Source organism: Labrus mixtus, chromosome 12 (genome assembly GCF_963584025.1).
Source record: "Labrus mixtus chromosome 12, fLabMix1.1, whole genome shotgun sequence".
Taxonomy (NCBI): Eukaryota; Metazoa; Chordata; class Actinopteri; order Labriformes; family Labridae; genus Labrus; species Labrus mixtus.
Window position 1 is genome coordinate 26,059,891 of NC_083623.1, and position 12,305 is coordinate 26,072,195.

Here is a 12,305-nt window from a genome sequence, read left to right on the forward strand (position 1 = left end):
ATGCAGCACGGGGAGGACTTAACCCAACATTTGTGGGACTTTCACCACTTAACACTGTCAGCAAAACTCTGCCTACTGGATCGGCTGTATTTTAAATGCTGGTAAATGCTGGAACACTGCCATCAGCCCGTTCACGAGCCAAAAACAGCACCACAGAAGTCCTCGTTAGTATAGTGGACAGTATCTCCGCCTGTCACGAGGAAGACCGGGGTTCGATTCCCCGACGGGGAGATCTATTCTTTCTAGCAGCACTCCCATTACTTGCCACATAAGAAAAGGGCTTCACGCTAGCCCCACTCTCAAGCTAAGGTGAAAAAGCTAACTCTCTGTACCTCTAAAGAGGAAAAATTAAGGAAATGGGCCAAGGAGAGAAATTCATACATGGTAGGTAAAAGAAAATGAGAAATTGGCATTCTCACAGTGAATTTTTAAGTCCCCCTCAGCTGTACTTATCATCAAACCATGGTGTACCTGTGTACACCATGGTTTACACAGTGCTCCAAACATTGTGAGGTTGCCTGAGTATTGGACTGGGCACAGTCTGATTGTTATACTCCTAGCAAGCTCAGAGCAACAGACAATATTTCTGGACCTCGACACAAGCTTTGAAGGACATCCTGGCCATGACTACCGATTCTGTGTGCTGGTCATCTATAACAGTGTGACTAGCTACTCGAGACACCAGCATGGAGTTGGGGTGGAGAGATTACATTTACCACCTGATTGCTCCCTGCCGCAATAAGCAGATATGTTCTGAGAGATTAACATAAGGCTATGTAGTCGTCAGATGAGAGCAGATAGGTTCCAGGTTTGTCTCCGGTTTGCCTCTTTTGCTCTCAACTTTGATGGACTTCCTGCATATAAGCCAGGTCCCCTAAAATGCCATTGGTAATTGCTATTGGGTTACAAAAGGGGACCTGAATGCCTGTGAAAAAGGAGATGCGGTCCCTGCGTGAGGATTTAGCATTCAAGCGGACGTGTCTGCCAAAGGAGATTATACACAGCAGAAAGAGAACATCTGCTTGTTTCCGCCCGGTCTCAAACCGGGGACCTTTCGCGTGTTAGGCGAACGTGATGACCACTACACTACGGAAACTGACAAACAGCTCCTTGTGGTCATTCGTCACGTAGTCAACTGGCTTTCTGAATTCAAACGCTTCAAATGCTGGACAACCGGTTATTCAGAGTTGACTTTTCTACCTGCTGATGGTTATGCACCATGAACGACAGAACTACCAGCAACAAACACCACGTCATTCTGCACAGGTGACAAGATGGTTACTTTCAGGATGAAAGCTAAAGAGAATGGAAAGGTAAGGTGTATGCAATACACTGCAGCTCAAATGGACATAACTATTGGAAATGGACGGGGTGATTGAAGTTGCTGGTTCCTGTCTTTCGCCTTTATCAACCAATGTGTTCACTGTGCTTTATATCGACACGGCACGTGATGTTTGGACAGAGTTGAGTTAGAGATAAATCCTCAGGGGGGTAAAACACACCAATAGAATGTTTCCGCCCGGTTTCGAACCGGGGACCTTTCGCGTGTGAGGCGAACGTGATAACCACTACACTACTGAAACTGGTCGGTGTGCATTCTTTGTGTTTCCTGGCATGCACTCAATCACCGGCGACTGCTGATGCAGCACGGGGAGGACTTAACCCAACATTTGTGGGACTTTCACCACTTAACACTGTCAGCAAAACTCTGCCTACTGGATCGGCTGTATTTTAAATGCTGGTAAATGCTGGAACACTGCCATCAGCCCGTTCACGAGCCAAAAACAGCACCACAGAAGTCCTCGTTAGTATAGTGGACAGTATCTCCGCCTGTCACGCGGAAGACCGGGGTTCGATTCCCCGACGGGGAGATCTATTCTTTCTAGCAGCACTCCCATTACTTGCCACATAAGAAAAGGGCTTCACGCTAGCCCCACTCTCAAGCTAAGGTGAAAAAGCTAACTCTCTGTACCTCTAAAGAGGAAAAATTAAGGAAATGGGCCAAGGAGAGAAATTCATACATGGTAGGTAAAAGAAAATGAGAAATTGGCATTCTCACAGTGAATTTTTAAGTCCCCCTCAGCTGTACTTATCATCAAACCATGGTGTACCTGTGTACACCATGGTTTACACAGTGCTCCAAACATTGTGAGGTTGCCTGAGTATTGGACTGGGCACAGTCTGATTGTTATACTCCTAGCAAGCTCAGAGCAACAGACAATATTTCTGGACCTCGACACAAGCTTTGAAGGACATCCTGGCCATGACTACCGATTCTGTGTGCTGGTCATCTATAACAGTGTGACTAGCTACTCGAGACACCAGCATGGAGTTGGGGTGGAGAGATTACATTTACCACCTGATTGCTCCCTGCCGCAATAAGCAGATATGTTCTGAGAGATTAACATAAGGCTATGTAGTCGTCAGATGAGAGCAGATAGGTTCCAGGTTTGTCTCCGGTTTGCCTCTTTTGCTCTCAACTTTGATGGACTTCCTGCATATAAGCCAGGTCCCCTAAAATGCCATTGGTAATTGCTATTGGGTTACAAAAGGGGACCTGAATGCCTGTGAAAAAGGAGATGCGGTCCCTGCGTGAGGATTTAGCATTCAAGCGGACGTGTCTGCCAAAGGAGATTATACACAGCAGAAAGAGAACATCTGCTTGTTTCCGCCCGGTCTCGAACCGGGGACCTTTCGCGTGTTAGGCGAACGTGATGACCACTACACTACGGAAACTGACAAACGGCTCCTTGTGGTCATTCGTCACGTAGTCAACTGGCTTTCTGAATTCAAACGCTTCAAATGCTGGACAACCGGTTATTCAGAGTTGACTTTTCTACCTGCTGATGGTTATGCACCATGAACGACAGAACTACCAGCAACAAACACCACGTCATTCTGCACAGGTGACAAGATGGTTACTTTCAGGATGAAAGCTAAAGAGAATGGAAAGGTAAGGTGTATGCAATACACTGCAGCTCAAATGGACATAACTATTGGAAATGGACGGGGTGATTGAAGTTGCTGGTTCCTGTCTTTCGCCTTTATCAACCAATGTGTTCACTGTGCTTTATATCGACACGGCACGTGATGTTTGGACAGAGTTGAGTTAGAGATAAATCCTCAGGGGGGTAAAACACACCAATAGAATGTTTCCGCCCGGTTTCGAACCGGGGACCTTTCGCGTGTGAGGCGAACGTGATAACCACTACACTACTGAAACTGGTCGGTGTGCATTCTTTGTGTTTCCTGGCATGCACTCAATCACCGGCGACTGCTGATGCAGCACGGGGAGGACTTAACCCAACATTTGTGGGACTTTCACCACTTAACACTGTCAGCAAAACTCTGCCTACTGGATCGGCTGTATTTTAAATGCTGGTAAATGCTGGAACACTGCCATCAGCCCGTTCACGAGCCAAAAACAGCACCACAGAAGTCCTCGTTAGTATAGTGGACAGTATCTCCGCCTGTCACGCGGAAGACCGGGGTTCGATTCCCCGACGGGGAGATCTATTCTTTCTAGCAGCACTCCCATTACTTGCCACATAAGAAAAGGGCTTCACGCTAGCCCCACTCTCAAGCTAAGGTGAAAAAGCTAACTCTCTGTACCTCTAAAGAGGAAAAATTAAGGAAATGGGCCAAGGAGAGAAATTCATACATGGTAGGTAAAAGAAAATGAGAAATTGGCATTCTCACAGTGAATTTTTAAGTCCCCCTCAGCTGTACTTATCATCAAACCATGGTGTACCTGTGTACACCATGGTTTACACAGTGCTCCAAACATTGTGAGGTTGCCTGAGTATTGGACTGGGCACAGTCTGATTGTTATACTCCTAGCAAGCTCAGAGCAACAGACAATATTTCTGGACCTCGACACAAGCTTTGAAGGACATCCTGGCCATGACTACCGATTCTGTGTGCTGGTCATCTATAACAGTGTGACTAGCTACTCGAGACACCAGCATGGAGTTGGGGTGGAGAGATTACATTTACCGCCTGATTGCTCCCTGCCGCAATAAGCAGATATGTTCTGAGAGATTAACATAAGGCTATGTAGTCGTCAGATGAGAGCAGATAGGTTCCAGGTTTGTCTCCGGTTTGCCTCTTTTGCTCTCAACTTTGATGGACTTCCTGCATATAAGCCAGGTCCCCTAAAATGCCATTGGTAATTGCTATTGGGTTACAAAAGGGGACCTGAATGCCTGTGAAAAAGGAGATGCGGTCCCTGCGTGAGGATTTAGCATTCAAGCGGACGTGTCTGCCAAAGGAGATTATACACAGCAGAAAGAGAACATCTGCTTGTTTCCGCCCGGTCTCAAACCGGGGACCTTTCGCGTGTTAGGCGAACGTGATGACCACTACACTACGGAAACTGACAAACAGCTCCTTGTGGTCATTCGTCACGTAGTCAACTGGCTTTCTGAATTCAAACGCTTCAAATGCTGGACAACCGGTTATTCAGAGTTGACTTTTCTACCTGCTGATGGTTATGCACCATGAACGACAGAACTACCAGCAACAAACACCACGTCATTCTGCACAGGTGACAAGATGGTTACTTTCAGGATGAAAGCTAAAGAGAATGGAAAGGTAAGGTGTATGCAATACACTGCAGCTCAAATGGACATAACTATTGGAAATGGACGGGGTGATTGAAGTTGCTGGTTCCTGTCTTTCGCCTTTATCAACCAATGTGTTCACTGTGCTTTATATCGACACGGCACGTGATGTTTGGACAGAGTTGAGTTAGAGATAAATCCTCAGGGGGGTAAAACACACCAATAGAATGTTTCCGCCCGGTTTCGAACCGGGGACCTTTCGCGTGTGAGGCGAACGTGATAACCACTACACTACTGAAACTGGTCGGTGTGCATTCTTTGTGTTTCCTGGCATGCACTCAATCACCGGCGACTGCTGATGCAGCACGGGGAGGACTTAACCCAACATTTGTGGGACTTTCACCACTTAACACTGTCAGCAAAACTCTGCCTACTGGATCGGCTGTATTTTAAATGCTGGTAAATGCTGGAACACTGCCATCAGCCCGTTCACGAGCCAAAAACAGCACCACAGAAGTCCTCGTTAGTATAGTGGACAGTATCTCCGCCTGTCACGCGGAAGACCGGGGTTCGATTCCCCGACGGGGAGATCTATTCTTTCTAGCAGCACTCCCATTACTTGCCACATAAGAAAAGGGCTTCACGCTAGCCCCACTCTCAAGCTAAGGTGAAAAAGCTAACTCTCTGTACCTCTAAAGAGGAAAAATTAAGGAAATGGGCCAAGGAGAGAAATTCATACATGGTAGGTAAAAGAAAATGAGAAATTGGCATTCTCACAGTGAATTTTTAAGTCCCCCTCAGCTGTACTTATCATCAAACCATGGTGTACCTGTGTACACCATGGTTTACACAGTGCTCCAAACATTGTGAGGTTGCCTGAGTATTGGACTGGGCACAGTCTGATTGTTATACTCCTAGCAAGCTCAGAGCAACAGACAATATTTCTGGACCTCGACACAAGCTTTGAAGGACATCCTGGCCATGACTACCGATTCTGTGTGCTGGTCATCTATAACAGTGTGACTAGCTACTCGAGACACCAGCATGGAGTTGGGGTGGAGAGATTACATTTACCACCTGATTGCTCCCTGCCGCAATAAGCAGATATGTTCTGAGAGATTAACATAAGGCTATGTAGTCGTCAGATGAGAGCAGATAGGTTCCAGGTTTGTCTCCGGTTTGCCTCTTTTGCTCTCAACTTTGATGGACTTCCTGCATATAAGCCAGGTCCCCTAAAATGCCATTGGTAATTGCTATTGGGTTACAAAAGGGGACCTGAATGCCTGTGAAAAAGGAGATGCGGTCCCTGCGTGAGGATTTAGCATTCAAGCGGACGTGTCTGCCAAAGGAGATTATACACAGCAGAAAGAGAACATCTGCTTGTTTCCGCCCGGTCTCGAACCGGGGACCTTTCGCGTGTTAGGCGAACGTGATGACCACTACACTACGGAAACTGACAAACGGCTCCTTGTGGTCATTCGTCATGTAGTCAACTGGCTTTCTGAATTCAAACGCTTCAAATGCTGGACAACCGGTTATTCAGAGTTGACTTTTCTACCTGCTGATGGTTATGCACCATGAACGACAGAACTACCAGCAACAAACACCACGTCATTCTGCACAGGTGACAAGATGGTTACTTTCAGGATGAAAGCTAAAGAGAATGGAAAGGTAAGGTGTATGCAATACACTGCAGCTCAAATGGACATAACTATTGGAAATGGACGGGGTGATTGAAGTTGCTGGTTCCTGTCTTTCGCCTTTATCAACCAATGTGTTCACTGTGCTTTATATCGACACGGCACGTGATGTTTGGACAGAGTTGAGTTAGAGATAAATCCTCAGGGGGGTAAAACACACCAATAGAATGTTTCCGCCCGGTTTCGAACCGGGGACCTTTCGCGTGTGAGGCGAACGTGATAACCACTACACTACTGAAACTGGTCGGTGTGCATTCTTTGTGTTTCCTGGCATGCACTCAATCACCGGCGACTGCTGATGCAGCACGGGGAGGACTTAACCCAACATTTGTGGGACTTTCACCACTTAACACTGTCAGCAAAACTCTGCCTACTGGATCGGCTGTATTTTAAATGCTGGTAAATGCTGGAACACTGCCATCAGCCCGTTCACGAGCCAAAAACAGCACCACAGAAGTCCTCGTTAGTATAGTGGACAGTATCTCCGCCTGTCACGCGGAAGACCGGGGTTCGATTCCCCGACGGGGAGATCTATTCTTTCTAGCAGCACTCCCATTACTTGCCACATAAGAAAAGGGCTTCACGCTAGCCCCACTCTCAAGCTAAGGTGAAAAAGCTAACTCTCTGTACCTCTAAAGAGGAAAAATTAAGGAAATGGGCCAAGGAGAGAAATTCATACATGGTAGGTAAAAGAAAATGAGAAATTGGCATTCTCACAGTGAATTTTTAAGTCCCCCTCAGCTGTACTTATCATCAAACCATGGTGTACCTGTGTACACCATGGTTTACACAGTGCTCCAAACATTGTGAGGTTGCCTGAGTATTGGACTGGGCACAGTCTGATTGTTATACTCCTAGCAAGCTCAGAGCAACAGACAATATTTCTGGACCTCGACACAAGCTTTGAAGGACATCCTGGCCATGACTACCGATTCTGTGTGCTGGTCATCTATAACAGTGTGACTAGCTACTCGAGACACCAGCATGGAGTTGGGGTGGAGAGATTACATTTACCGCCTGATTGCTCCCTGCCGCAATAAGCAGATATGTTCTGAGAGATTAACATAAGGCTATGTAGTCGTCAGATGAGAGCAGATAGGTTCCAGGTTTGTCTCCGGTTTGCCTCTTTTGCTCTCAACTTTGATGGACTTCCTGCATATAAGCCAGGTCCCCTAAAATGCCATTGGTAATTGCTATTGGGTTACAAAAGGGGACCTGAATGCCTGTGAAAAAGGAGATGCGGTCCCTGCGTGAGGATTTAGCATTCAAGCGGACGTGTCTGCCAAAGGAGATTATACACAGCAGAAAGAGAACATCTGCTTGTTTCCGCCCGGTCTCAAACCGGGGACCTTTCGCGTGTTAGGCGAACGTGATGACCACTACACTACGGAAACTGACAAACAGCTCCTTGTGGTCATTCGTCACGTAGTCAACTGGCTTTCTGAATTCAAACGCTTCAAATGCTGGACAACCGGTTATTCAGAGTTGACTTTTCTACCTGCTGATGGTTATGCACCATGAACGACAGAACTACCAGCAACAAACACCACGTCATTCTGCACAGGTGACAAGATGGTTACTTTCAGGATGAAAGCTAAAGAGAATGGAAAGGTAAGGTGTATGCAATACACTGCAGCTCAAATGGACATAACTATTGGAAATGGACGGGGTGATTGAAGTTGCTGGTTCCTGTCTTTCGCCTTTATCAACCAATGTGTTCACTGTGCTTTATATCGACACGGCACGTGATGTTTGGACAGAGTTGAGTTAGAGATAAATCCTCAGGGGGGTAAAACACACCAATAGAATGTTTCCGCCCGGTTTCGAACCGGGGACCTTTCGCGTGTGAGGCGAACGTGATAACCACTACACTACTGAAACTGGTCGGTGTGCATTCTTTGTGTTTCCTGGCATGCACTCAATCACCGGCGACTGCTGATGCAGCACGGGGAGGACTTAACCCAACATTTGTGGGACTTTCACCACTTAACACTGTCAGCAAAACTCTGCCTACTGGATCGGCTGTATTTTAAATGCTGGTAAATGCTGGAACACTGCCATCAGCCCGTTCACGAGCCAAAAACAGCACCACAGAAGTCCTCGTTAGTATAGTGGACAGTATCTCCGCCTGTCACGCGGAAGACCGGGGTTCGATTCCCCGACGGGGAGATCTATTCTTTCTAGCAGCACTCCCATTACTTGCCACATAAGAAAAGGGCTTCACGCTAGCCCCACTCTCAAGCTAAGGTGAAAAAGCTAACTCTCTGTACCTCTAAAGAGGAAAAATTAAGGAAATGGGCCAAGGAGAGAAATTCATACATGGTAGGTAAAAGAAAATGAGAAATTGGCATTCTCACAGTGAATTTTTAAGTCCCCCTCAGCTGTACTTATCATCAAACCATGGTGTACCTGTGTACACCATGGTTTACACAGTGCTCCAAACATTGTGAGGTTGCCTGAGTATTGGACTGGGCACAGTCTGATTGTTATACTCCTAGCAAGCTCAGAGCAACAGACAATATTTCTGGACCTCGACACAAGCTTTGAAGGACATCCTGGCCATGACTACCGATTCTGTGTGCTGGTCATCTATAACAGTGTGACTAGCTACTCGAGACACCAGCATGGAGTTGGGGTGGAGAGATTACATTTACCACCTGATTGCTCCCTGCCGCAATAAGCAGATATGTTCTGAGAGATTAACATAAGGCTATGTAGTCGTCAGATGAGAGCAGATAGGTTCCAGGTTTGTCTCCGGTTTGCCTCTTTTGCTCTCAACTTTGATGGACTTCCTGCATATAAGCCAGGTCCCCTAAAATGCCATTGGTAATTGCTATTGGGTTACAAAAGGGGACCTGAATGCCTGTGAAAAAGGAGATGCGGTCCCTGCGTGAGGATTTAGCATTCAAGCGGACGTGTCTGCCAAAGGAGATTATACACAGCAGAAAGAGAACATCTGCTTGTTTCCGCCCGGTCTCGAACCGGGGACCTTTCGCGTGTTAGGCGAACGTGATGACCACTACACTACGGAAACTGACAAACGGCTCCTTGTGGTCATTCGTCATGTAGTCAACTGGCTTTCTGAATTCAAACGCTTCAAATGCTGGACAACCGGTTATTCAGAGTTGACTTTTCTACCTGCTGATGGTTATGCACCATGAACGACAGAACTACCAGCAACAAACACCACGTCATTCTGCACAGGTGACAAGATGGTTACTTTCAGGATGAAAGCTAAAGAGAATGGAAAGGTAAGGTGTATGCAATACACTGCAGCTCAAATGGACATAACTATTGGAAATGGACGGGGTGATTGAAGTTGCTGGTTCCTGTCTTTCGCCTTTATCAACCAATGTGTTCACTGTGCTTTATATCGACACGGCACGTGATGTTTGGACAGAGTTGAGTTAGAGATAAATCCTCAGGGGGGTAAAACACACCAATAGAATGTTTCCGCCCGGTTTCGAACCGGGGACCTTTCGCGTGTGAGGCGAACGTGATAACCACTACACTACGGAAACTGGTCGGTGTGCATTCTTTGTGTTTCCTCGCATGCACTCCATCACCGGCGACTGCTGATGCAGCACGGGGAGGACTTAACCCAACATTTGTGGGACTTTCACCACTTAACACTGTCAGCAAAACTCTGCCTACTGGACCGGCTGTATTTTAAATGCTGGTAAATGCTGGAACACTGCCATCAGCCCGTTCACGAGCCAAAAACAGCACCACAGAAGTCCTCGTTAGTATAGTGGACAGTATCTCCGCCTGTCACGCGGAAGACCGGGGTTCGATTCCCCGACGGGGAGATCTATTCTTTCTAGCAGCACTCCCATTACTTGCCACATAAGAAAGGGGCTTCACGCTAGCCCCACTCTCAAGCTAAGGTGAAAAAGCTAACTCTCTGTACCTCTAAAGAGGAAAAATTAAGGAAATGGGCCAAGGAGAAAAATTCATACATGGTAGGTAAAAGAAAATGAGAAATTGGCATTGTCACAGTGAATTTTTAAGTCCCCCTCAGCTGTACTTATCATCAAACCATGGTGTACCTGTGTACACCATGGTTTACACAGTGCTCCAAACATTGTGAGGTTGCCTGAGTATTGGACTGGGCACAGTCTGATTGTTATACTCCTAGCAAGCTCAGAGCAACAGACAATATTTCTGGACCTCGACACAAGCTTTGAAGGACATCCTGGCCATGACTACCGATTCTGTGTGCTGGTCATCTATAACAGTGTGACTAGCTACTCGAGACACCAGCATGGAGTTGGGGTGGAGAGATTACATTTACCACCTGATTGCTCCCTGCCGCAATAAGCAGATATGTTCTGAGAGATTAACATAAGGCTATGTAGTCGTCAGATGAGAGCAGATAGGTTCCAGGTTTGCCTCCGGTTTGCCTCTTTTGCTCTCAACTTTGATGGACTTCCTGCATATAAGCCAGGTCCCCTAAAATGCCATTGGTAATTGCTATTGGGTTACAAAAGGGGACCTGAATGCCTGTGAAAAAGGAGATGCGGTCCCTGCGTGAGGATTTAGCATTCAAGCGGACGTGTCTGCCAAAGGAGATTATACACAGCAGAAAGAGAACATCCACTTGTTTCCGCCCGGCCTCAAACCGGGGACCTTTCGCGTGTTAGGCGAATGTGATGACCACTACACTACGGAAACTGACAAAAGGCTCCTTGTGGTCATTCGTCACGTAGTCAACTGGCTTTCTGAATTCAAACGCTTCAAATGCTGGACAACCGGTTATTCAGAGTTGACTTTTCTACCTGCTGATGGTTATGCACCATGAACGACAGAACTACCAGCAACAAACACCACGTCATTCTGCACAGGTGACAAGATGGTTACTTTCAGGATGAAAGCTAAAGAGAATGGAAAGGTAAGGTGTATGCAATACACTGCAGCTCAAATGGACATAACTATTGGAAATGGACGGGGTGATTGAAGTTGCTGGTTCCTGTCTTTCGCCTTCATCAACCAATGTGTTCACTGTGCTTTATATCGACACGGCACGTGATGTTTGGACAGAGTTGAGTTAGAGATAAATCCTCAGGGGGGTAAAACACACCAATAGAATGTTTCCGCGCGGTTTCGAACCGGGGACCTTTGGCGTGTGAGGCGAACGTGATAACCACTACACTACAGAAACTGGTCGGTGTGCATTCTTTGTGTTTCCTGGCATGCACTCAATCACCGGCGACTGCTGATGCAGCACGGGGAGGACTTAACCCAACATTTGTGGGACTTTCACCACTTAACACTGTCAGCAAAACTCTGCCTACTGGATCGGCTGTATTTTAAATGCTGGTAAATGCTGGAACACTGCCATCAGCCCGTTCACGAGCCAAAAACAGCACCACAGAAGTCCTCGTTAGTATAGTGGACAGTATCTCCGCCTGTCAAGCGGAAGACAGGGGTTCGATTCCCCGACGGGGAGATCTATTCTTTCTAGCAGCACTCCCATTACTTGCCACATAAGAAAGGGGCTTCACGCTAGCCCCACTCTCAAACTAAGGTGAAAAAGCTAACTCTCTGTACCTCTAAAGAGGAAAAATTAAGGAAATGGGCCAAGGAGAGAAATTCATACATGGTAGGTAAAAGAAAATGAGAAATTGGCATTGTCACAGTGAATTTTTAAGTCCCCCTCAGCTGTACTTATCATCAAACCATGGTGTACCTGTGTACACCATGGTTTACACAGTGCTCCAAACATTGTGAGGTTGCCTGAGTATTGGACTGGGCACAGTCTGATTCTTATACTCCTAGCAAGCTCAGAGCAACAGACAATATTTCTGGACCTCGACACAAGCTTTGAAGGACATCCTGGCCATGACTACCGATTCTGTGTGCTGGTCATCTATAACAGTGTGACTAGCTACTCGAGACACCAGCATGGAGTTGGGGTGGAGAGATTACATTTACCACCTGATTGCTCCCTGCCGCAATAAGCAGATATGTTCTGAGAGATTAACATAAGGCTATGTAGTCGTCAGATGAGAGCAGATAGGTTCCAGGTTTGCCTCCGGTTTGC

General features: G+C 46.8%; 1 long non-coding RNA gene and 21 other non-coding genes across 22 annotated transcripts in view; 8 read left to right on the top strand and 14 right to left on the bottom strand.

Annotated features, from left to right (window-relative positions):
• Positions 1-12,305, top strand: part of LOC132984533 (uncharacterized) — a 301,578-nt gene that overhangs the window by 158,242 nt on the left and 131,031 nt on the right. The window lies entirely within an intron of this gene.
• On the bottom strand, positions 1,024-1,096 carry trnav-aac (transfer RNA valine (anticodon AAC)). The gene has a single exon. It is a non-coding gene; the product is annotated as a tRNA-Val (tRNA).
• On the bottom strand, positions 1,511-1,583 carry trnav-cac (transfer RNA valine (anticodon CAC)). The gene has a single exon. It is a non-coding gene; the product is annotated as a tRNA-Val (tRNA).
• trnad-guc (transfer RNA aspartic acid (anticodon GUC)) lies at positions 1,800-1,871 on the top strand. Its single transcript has one exon. It is a non-coding gene; the product is annotated as a tRNA-Asp (tRNA).
• trnav-aac (transfer RNA valine (anticodon AAC)) lies at positions 2,664-2,736 on the bottom strand. The gene has a single exon. It is a non-coding gene; the product is annotated as a tRNA-Val (tRNA).
• trnav-cac (transfer RNA valine (anticodon CAC)) lies at positions 3,151-3,223 on the bottom strand. Its single transcript has one exon. It is a non-coding gene; the product is annotated as a tRNA-Val (tRNA).
• On the top strand, positions 3,440-3,511 carry trnad-guc (transfer RNA aspartic acid (anticodon GUC)). The gene has a single exon. It is a non-coding gene; the product is annotated as a tRNA-Asp (tRNA).
• Positions 4,304-4,376, bottom strand: trnav-aac (transfer RNA valine (anticodon AAC)). The gene has a single exon. It is a non-coding gene; the product is annotated as a tRNA-Val (tRNA).
• On the bottom strand, positions 4,791-4,863 carry trnav-cac (transfer RNA valine (anticodon CAC)). Its single transcript has one exon. It is a non-coding gene; the product is annotated as a tRNA-Val (tRNA).
• On the top strand, positions 5,080-5,151 carry trnad-guc (transfer RNA aspartic acid (anticodon GUC)). Its single transcript has one exon. It is a non-coding gene; the product is annotated as a tRNA-Asp (tRNA).
• Positions 5,944-6,016, bottom strand: trnav-aac (transfer RNA valine (anticodon AAC)). Its single transcript has one exon. It is a non-coding gene; the product is annotated as a tRNA-Val (tRNA).
• On the bottom strand, positions 6,431-6,503 carry trnav-cac (transfer RNA valine (anticodon CAC)). The gene has a single exon. It is a non-coding gene; the product is annotated as a tRNA-Val (tRNA).
• Positions 6,720-6,791, top strand: trnad-guc (transfer RNA aspartic acid (anticodon GUC)). Its single transcript has one exon. It is a non-coding gene; the product is annotated as a tRNA-Asp (tRNA).
• On the bottom strand, positions 7,584-7,656 carry trnav-aac (transfer RNA valine (anticodon AAC)). The gene has a single exon. It is a non-coding gene; the product is annotated as a tRNA-Val (tRNA).
• On the bottom strand, positions 8,071-8,143 carry trnav-cac (transfer RNA valine (anticodon CAC)). The gene has a single exon. It is a non-coding gene; the product is annotated as a tRNA-Val (tRNA).
• Positions 8,360-8,431, top strand: trnad-guc (transfer RNA aspartic acid (anticodon GUC)). Its single transcript has one exon. It is a non-coding gene; the product is annotated as a tRNA-Asp (tRNA).
• Positions 9,224-9,296, bottom strand: trnav-aac (transfer RNA valine (anticodon AAC)). The gene has a single exon. It is a non-coding gene; the product is annotated as a tRNA-Val (tRNA).
• Positions 9,711-9,783, bottom strand: trnav-cac (transfer RNA valine (anticodon CAC)). Its single transcript has one exon. It is a non-coding gene; the product is annotated as a tRNA-Val (tRNA).
• trnad-guc (transfer RNA aspartic acid (anticodon GUC)) lies at positions 10,000-10,071 on the top strand. The gene has a single exon. It is a non-coding gene; the product is annotated as a tRNA-Asp (tRNA).
• trnav-aac (transfer RNA valine (anticodon AAC)) lies at positions 10,864-10,936 on the bottom strand. The gene has a single exon. It is a non-coding gene; the product is annotated as a tRNA-Val (tRNA).
• On the bottom strand, positions 11,351-11,423 carry trnav-cac (transfer RNA valine (anticodon CAC)). The gene has a single exon. It is a non-coding gene; the product is annotated as a tRNA-Val (tRNA).
• On the top strand, positions 11,640-11,711 carry trnad-guc (transfer RNA aspartic acid (anticodon GUC)). The gene has a single exon. It is a non-coding gene; the product is annotated as a tRNA-Asp (tRNA).